We start from the raw sequence: 8,893 nt of genomic DNA, 5'->3' as shown, positions 1-8,893 counted from the left end.
ACATGTGGCGAAACCTCCATATCCCCCGCCCCCTCCCACCAAGTAAAAACAGATCATTATCCGTTTCTAGGAAACTACCCACCCACCCCTTTGCCCAAAGTGAGAAGGAAGTGCTAATTTTGGCTTAGGGGAGGGGTAGGTGGGCAGTTTCCCAGAAACGTTTAATGATCTAGGGTCTTCTGAGACTTCGGATAATTCATTTGATTTACCTCTTATAATCATATTTAACAATTAATGAATGAGGCTGAGTATGGAAATCGAGGAGGTTATTATGGCCAAGGCGGTTAACACTTTCCGAGATCTCCATAATTCTTCATATGATACGAAAGCCGAATCCAGTAATTGTTTTATTATTCATTCAAAATAATTCCTAGTTTAAAAATGTAGCTAAAACATGCTTACCTCCATCGATCCATCGATGTTAAGTTCATCTTCGATAGTGTACGTTTGGGGTTGTTCAGCTCCGCAAATATTCTCCAAATAGCAGATGTCGCTCTTCGAGTTGTCTTCTTGCTATTCTTGACATGTTTTTAGCTATTTTTTCGCTTAATTCTTACTCGTAAAACGAGTGAAATGTCCGCCATTTTTGTTTTCACAACCGAAACAACTCAACGTTGTCCCCAGGTCTTCTCGGTTAACGGTGCATTAACCTGCAAGAAAGCGTCATCGGTTCGTAAATCGCAAAATTCTTCCAAATTTGGTCATCAGTAGCTGGCTATGGTAAATTATGCGTGTACTTTTAGCCAATCAGAATCGGGGAAAGATTTTGAATGAATAATAATATTGATATAAACTGCGAAGTGCTTGTTTTGTTTGAATCGTGAAGTTAATGAATTTATGCTAGATGTGAATACAGATGAAAGATTTGTCGTCGTTAAGTAAACGAACAAGCTAGCAAATTTCTTTTTGTTTTTCCGAATTGACATGTTAGGACCAGAAATTTTGTAAGTTACCTCTGTGTGAGATTAAGAAACCTATAGGAGAGAGATGATTAAATAACTAATTGAGCAAGAATTTAATTACTAGCTGAGCCTAAACTGTGTTTAGCATTACAGAAATAAAGGCTAAATTCCCATCAGAAATCTGAAATATCGTTATTTGATGATGTCGACTTACAAATGAGTGGTACACAAGAGTGTGCAATCATGTAAATCTCTTGGAGTAACAATAGATAAAAAATGGAGTTGGAAGCCATATATTAGTAATTTGTTGAAGAAGCTAGGTCATCGCCTGTCTATGCTCAACAAAATCTTTTGTATGCTTCATAATAAGACTCGATCGTTTACAAGAGTTTAAAATAGATATGCGAAAAGAATTCTAGGTAGTAAGATCTCATCATCCGAAGCACTCAATTCCCTACAATGGATCCCTCTGGCTGGACGACGTGTTGCTCACCGATGCTCAGCGGTTCAAAATGCTATTAAAGGGGAAATACCAGAGCACCTAGAGACTTTGGAAATAACCCTAAGAGACTTGCATGGACATAACTCAAGAAACAGTTACTTACCTAGAATTCCAAACCCGAAAAAGGAATGGGGAAAAAGAGCAACTTACTATAGGTACATTAGTGACTGGTCAACTCTTCCGAATTTTTTAAGGAAACCTATGCCTTGCAAAATTTTTAAACGGCACCTAAAAAAAAATTTCAGGCTGTATATTTTGGTTTGTTTTTCTCACATATATAGAAGATTTTATTGCGTATTTACCATTGCTAAGTTTTATCCAGAATTTACTTTTGTTAGCGTATGAAAAATAACTTTCGAAGAGCTCCTGAATGTCTCTTCATTTTGAAAATTATTAGCACAGTACCAGCTAACTTGAGTCACTTTTTAAAGCCTTCTTGAATGGCTAAAGTGATAAAAGAATCGAATACCTAGCAGTTTCTACTTTGTAACTATATTTATTGTAGAAAGATTAATCATCACAACGTATTTGTCGGTTCACTTTGTTGCTGGCAAAACTAAACTGAAGAAAATTTTGTGGGGTTAATACAAGTACTGGAAATCCAGTAGTCTGGATCCTGGCCGTAAGAAAGAAGTATCAGAAAAAAATATATAAAACAGGCATAACCAGAAAGAATTCTAACTGACCAGGGGCAAACCAGCTTGTTACCCAGTTTTCCACCCAGTCAACCCAGTTAAGGGTTTGAACTAAAGTTTTCAACTTGCGTGGTTAATGGTAAGTACCGTAATAATTTTTCAAGTCACGGCCAGGGGCATAAATGTCTTTGGCTTGTACGTTTCGTTTTCCTTAATTTATAGAACTCGTTCAATTTTTAGTTATCTTGACCTCATGCTTGGTCAATAACACATACATGTATATCATGACCTCAAGCTTGGTCAATAACACACTGTACATGTATATCTTGACTTAATATTTTAGCTAACAGCGCTGCTCCGTTGGTACGATGTGCTGAAGACGCAAATTGTTGAGAAGCTGTTGCACAGCTTGTGCTGAGAACAAATCAAAGAGATTGAACTTTTACTTAGTGACTTGCATAATTTAAGACTCAAATCTGCACGTTTAAGAGCCCAGTGGTATTTTTCGAATTGGTTTTTCGCCGAAAAAACTACTTCTAATGACTCTAATTTATCCCCGACACTATCGCGCATTCATTTCATTGACGAAGTATATATGACGGAAATATCAGTAAACGTTTTGCTTGCCCTCTCAAAAAGAGGTTGTACTAAAAAAAATTATAAACAACGTTCTTCTTCAACAAGCTTTCCATTGTCCATTCTGTGATTGCAAAATCACTTTATACACGTTCCATTGGCTTTTTATTCCACTGTCACTGCAAACGCTCACGTTTTTTTGTATGAGACTCTTGTAAAATCAACCAACTGGATAAATATCTCTAGATATTGTTGCCACTTGCTCTGCTGATCCTCCAAAAGCTGTCCTCTAAAACTAAAAGGCTCCTTCTTCATCCCCGGTGCTTCTTTCCTTTTGTTCCATGCAAAAACAAGACAATTACAATGAGATAAGTTTCAGAAATAATCTTACGTCCAAACGAACGCAAGGACACGCAACATTGTTTGGCCTAAAGATGCATGCATGGCGCTGTTGGGAGGTGTCTGCGGCTGTCCAAACGGGTCCGAGATTGTTCGCACCCACATTTTTGTTGTAGAGGACTTTGGGAACGGGATCCATCCTTTTAGAGTACTAGTTAGCAAATTATGCCAAAATTATTTCCTTGGAACTGAAACAGAATATAACATTTTGCCACGTGCTTTCTGACCTATACTAAACCACGGCACTTTTGAAGTTTGGTTTAATGTGTGGAAGAAATTTAAAATGGCGCTTGGTCTTTTCAAACGAAATCTTTCACCAGTTTCAAACAAAAAAAAAGACCAAACCAAACAAGAAAAACGACAACACAAACCGAACCAACATTCACCAAGTGGGTATAGGTGTATAGACCCGTTGCCGATTAGCATACAAGTAAAATTTTAAATAGCAATACAGACATGGTGTTAACTGGAAATACTCTAAAAAAATTAGCATACCAAAAACATGTCGTCATTCTTCTTGTTCAACGGGCTGCCTTCTTCCTCTGGGTATTCGTTCCCTTTCAGATTGTTCATCGCCATCTTGACGGTTTCCATTTAACTTCGAGCTGGTTAAGTTTCTACTCAATCTTTCTATCACATACAGAAAGAGAATTTGAAAAACACAGACTGCAACAGTGCACACAACTATCAAGATACAGACGTCCATGATGGAGTGCATTTTGTTGCGAAACGCGCGTGTTCTGCACTGGAAAGTGAACTTAACTCGTAAATATGCAACTGGTATCTGCATGTGATCGTTTGTTCTTCCTATCAACCCAAGCGGCCCTTTTTTTTTTATAGTTTGGTGGGGGAAGGAAAAGCTTAAGAAAAAGGAAATACTTATCATTGTTAAACTACCGCCAAAATCATGAAAAAAAGAATTCCGTAGAATTTTATGTCGTCAAGTCAGGGGGCTGGCTCTCTCCAAAAATAACTTTTCGTGTATGCCCGGTCTCTGCTATGCGAGTTTGTTTGGTAGCCCGGCTTTCCTTATACTTAACACGGTTTATTTCAAACACACACAACAAGCATCAAATAAGTGTGCTCTGGCACTGCTCTTGAACGAGGTATTGAAAATATCTCTAGAACGAGATATCCTTGTACAGGGTCCTAATTGGGAGACCTGCGCGACACATTCCCACCCCCAAAGTACCCAAGTGAATTCCCCCCCCCCCCCCCCTTCCCGGTATAAAATTAAGGCTAGGCAACCCATAATTATATGCATGGACCTTTGAAAGGTGATCTTTTGAGGGATTAGTTCTTGTACTGTTAGAAATATGATATGATAATATTTCCTGATGTTATCACGTTTTTGGTTTGTATTACATGTTTATCGACTCCCATGACTCTAGTTTGTTTGTGTTCCTATTTCAGTCCACGTGATATCACTACCGCGGAGTATGGGTTTGTTTCAGCTTTCACACTATTTTTGGGTGTGTTCGAACGCATAATCAAAGAAAAATATTACTCAAAACAATAGTGCAGTGACGGTAAAGAAATGTACAAAAAAGCGTGATGCACGTGCACGGTTGTTGTTTTGCTAATCTATTGCTCTTTTGCCCCTCGTTGCCGCCGTCGCCGTCGTCTTATTCCTATGTGACCGGTAGACGACGTTTTATGCGCCGCAGGTTTTAACCCGTTTTTTTTAAAAATTCCACCAAATTAACCCGAGTATGACACCCAATGGTGGCCTGGTAGCCGGCGGGATCGTTACCGCGAGCAATGTTTTATCCGGAGTGCTGCAAAGCTTTGCGGAGAATGGAGAGGAGACGCTTTGAAATTTTCTCGCGCATTTGACGCTGACGCTTCACGCGCCAAAACCAAAAACTCCCACTCGCCAAAAATGAATAAATAAATAAAAAATGATAATAATAATGGTGATAATAATAATATATATATATTTTTTATTATAAAAATAACTTTATTCATAGATTTAAAAAAAATAGACTATTTACAGATTCAAGAATATGAATATTAAAATATATACCCTATGTACATTCTTCTTGTGTACGAAAGAGAATTGTCGTAAAATGACTATCTAAAAACTACTAATAACAATTACTGAAAAAGCATCAAAAAGTTAATAAAAAAATAAAACTATCTAAAAATAATTCAAACTGATAAAAAAGTTACTACTTAAATTCTGGCTTGCGCACTTTTTAATAATAATAATAATAATAATAATAATAATAATAGTAATAATAATAATAATAATAATAATAATAATTACTTCGCTACTGATATATTCTCCATTTCATGTTGTTTAGTCTTCATCGGCATGCAGGCAGTTTTCGTGATTCTTGGAAACTAAGAACTTAATAGCTGGCCTTGAATACTAAAACTTCCGCTTCTGTTTAATAGAAGTGTCGGTTAATTTGACACAGTAAACACGTTAGAGACAAAAATGCAGTTCAAACGCACGGAAGGTGAGGGGAGGGAGGGGGAGATAGTTGGGATTGTTGCCCGCTGTTCAGTCGATTTGCCTCGATATTTGCATCCATGAACTTACTAAGTTTCTCAGTGATAAGCACACTTGTTTCTTTTTTGTTAATTTGGAAAATTTGACTTTGGCCACTCATATCTAGGAGTGAATAAGAAAAGGTTAACATTTGGAGCACCACGGGGTTAACACAAAAGCTGCATCGCTTACCCAGTATGCAGTTGCTTGTCTTTCAACTTGCTGTTATCGTGACCCACAGTGAATGTAAGCTGAGCTTGACCAGCATTTCCACCACATGTGACATTACAATCAGAGTATTAAACACAGGTCACCAAACATTAGATTTAGGTGACTGAAAATTACGAATGCAGTCGTAATGAAACAAAATTTAGGAACGCCATTGGACGCTTATCCGCCGTGTTTACATGATAACATTACACGCTATAAGGTGCATGCAATGAAACTTTGAGGCTTTTTTAGCGGGATAGTGTACTCTTTTTCAGGTCAAGATTAAGGAAGTTCTAAAGTGACATGAGATAAGCTTATCTAACGGGGTATGACAAATGTATAGAAAAGCGCTCATTATGTTTCAGTCATCACAACACAGGGGCACCCAACGACAATTTTCTGAAAATTATCTGTTCGGAAGACGATTTGAGGTCTAGAATTTTCGGATCTTTTTCTGACAAATTTCTTGCTTGCCTTCCTCTCCTAGGATTTTCGAACTTCAAAAAAATCGTATAATTGCCCATTTTTAACGGATTTTTACCCTAAAAAGGTCACCTAGAATTTTCGGGAGCCTTTTTTTCTGGCTGAAATTTTCGAAAAGGTAAATTTTGATCCCTATAATTTTCGGATCACTATACTTTCAGCTAGGAAATCCGAATAAATGAAAAATTTTTAGGGGATAAAAATAAGCCTTTATCTACTGTTTAAATACTAAAGTACGTTCAACAATGCTATGTTTCTGTGGTTTTGAACTATACTCTCGTTGGGTGCCCCAGACAACAAGAAATTAAAAACTGAGTATAGACTTGCTGACAAGTCGCGAAAACGGCCGATGACCCTAACAAAACGAAGTTTTTGAAAGTCCGGATTTTTTTGGATGCCTCAGTTGTTACTGTGCAGCCGCTCTTGTTTGAGCTACCATTTTTTTGCTTTTTCACAGAAGGCTCGCATACGACAGAGTAAAGAAAAAATGCAAAGAAATTGGTTTGGAGAAGCCAAGGGAATTTTTACAGGATTCATCAACACCGTTACTCTGTATTTGTTTCACTTTTTTCCTTTGATGTAGTCGCGATTTCTGGTTTTCCCGTGACTGGTAATCGAGCCTACTGTTAGTGGTACGCTATAACGAGAACGTACTGTATATAAACCCAGCTATTTTCAACGGTTGGCTTATTCTTATTAGGTCATGATCAATGCAAGGGGTTGCACATATCCCAGGCCTCGTAGAGGAGGTCTTATTTATAAAAAGAAGAAGTAATAATCCCCACACGATGATTAATTGTCATTTACTTGATGACTATAACTGCCGATACTGATTAGGTTCCAACCAAGTTTTCATATTCTTATATTTGTTACAGATTACTCACTTGTTCTCAGGTCCTTTGGAGGGCTGCCGCAGCAACTTGCTACATGAAAATGGCAAAGGATTACGAGTGATGCTTTTTACTCTTGTTGGATTGAAGGTAGGCCTAATGCTCGTCATCAGTCCAGGAGTTGAAATGTTCGTGAATATGGCTGGCTGCCCATTCTTCAGGTGTGGGGAAAATATGAAGGCCGGAAAAATGCGCGAAAAAACGCCTGCAAGGAAGTCAGTGTGCCGTGTGCTTCATAACTCCACGTACACACTCTAAAACAAGGCGAGTATCCCAGGCCTAGTAACATTGATCGCCCATTACGAGAATAAACCACAAACACTGCATGGTAGTTCAGTAAACTTATTAAATAATGGCTTCGTCTTGCAAACTGTGAAAAAAGAAATACTAATAAATCAAATCCAGGCTAATAAATTCGCTGTCTTGAATCTCGATAGTTTGAGAATTAACTCGTGGTGACATGGAGTTAAGATTGAAAATGAAAAACATCAGTTAACTGCTTCTCTGAATGAGGAGAAAGTTTTATTGAAGAGTACATATCGAGACCAACAAAACCTAAGCTCAACTTGTGTTAACTGCGTAAAACAATATTTACGAACCAGATTTTGAAAAAAACAATATCACATTGATAATGAGAAAATTAACAATCCATAAAGAATTATTTAAAACAGGCCAAACAGGGTTTGTCAAAAGTTGTACAGTTGTAAATACCATACTGCAGTTCCAGAACTTGGACTGGGATTTAGAGTCAAGGGGAGAGGTGATAATTATGTTACCTTTGCAAAACATTTATTTAATCTCTCGCCCCATGTCAGGAAATCGCTGAGACAGTCCTGGATTCTGGATTCTGGATTTTGGATCCCACGCCGTGGATTCTAGTCCAGGTATTGGATTCTGGATGTTTTGTCAGTGGAACTGGGATTCCGAATTCCAATCGTTAGTTGGACTCCTGGATTTCTTGAGCCGTATTCCAAATTCCAAAGCCAAGGATTCCAAATTTCACAGCAAAAATTTGCAAGATTCAGGATTCCAAAAGGAAAAATTTCGCGGGTTCCGGAATCCGCATTCCCCTAGATGTGGCGAAACCTCCATTCCCCCGCTCCCCCGCCCACCAAGTAAAAACAGATCATTATCCGTTTCTAGGGAACTGCCCACCTACCCCTTTGCCGTAAGTGAGAAGTAAGTGCTAATGTTGGCTTAGGGGAGGGGTAGGTGGGCAGTTTCCCAGGAACGTATAATGATCTGGGGTCTTCTGAGAGAAATTATTTTGGTTTTCGTTCACACTTCGTATAATTTATTTGATTTGCCTCTTATAATCATATTTCCCTAACTACAAAGTGCTTCTTTTGTTTGAATGAAGTTAATGAATTTATGCTATATGTAAACACAGATGAAAGATTTGTCGTTGTTAAGTAAACGAACAAGCTAGCAAGCTTCTTTTTGTTTTTCCGAATTGACATGTTTGGACCAGAAATTTTGTAAGTAATCTCTATCTGAGATTCAAAAACCTGTAGAAGAGATATGATTAAATAACTAACTGAGCAAGAATTTAATTACTAGTTGAGCCTAAACTGTGTCTAGTATTGCAGAAATAAAGACTAAATTCCCATCAGAATTGTAAAGTATGCTTTATGTGTATAATAAGCTTTAGCAACTAATTACTTTAATTAATTAAAACCGGGCACCTGTTTATATCTGAGCGCAATGAAGACAATAGTCGTAGAGTGCACTTCTATAATTTGTGTGATAAGCTTATGCCGACAAATTAGTCTAATCGTCCGAAATCTTGAGCTTGGCGC

Source organism: Porites lutea, chromosome 3, assembly GCF_958299795.1.
Source record: "Porites lutea chromosome 3, jaPorLute2.1, whole genome shotgun sequence".
In the NCBI taxonomy this organism is placed as follows: Eukaryota; Metazoa; Cnidaria; class Anthozoa; order Scleractinia; family Poritidae; genus Porites; species Porites lutea.
Note: the sequence above shows the minus strand (reverse complement) of the source record.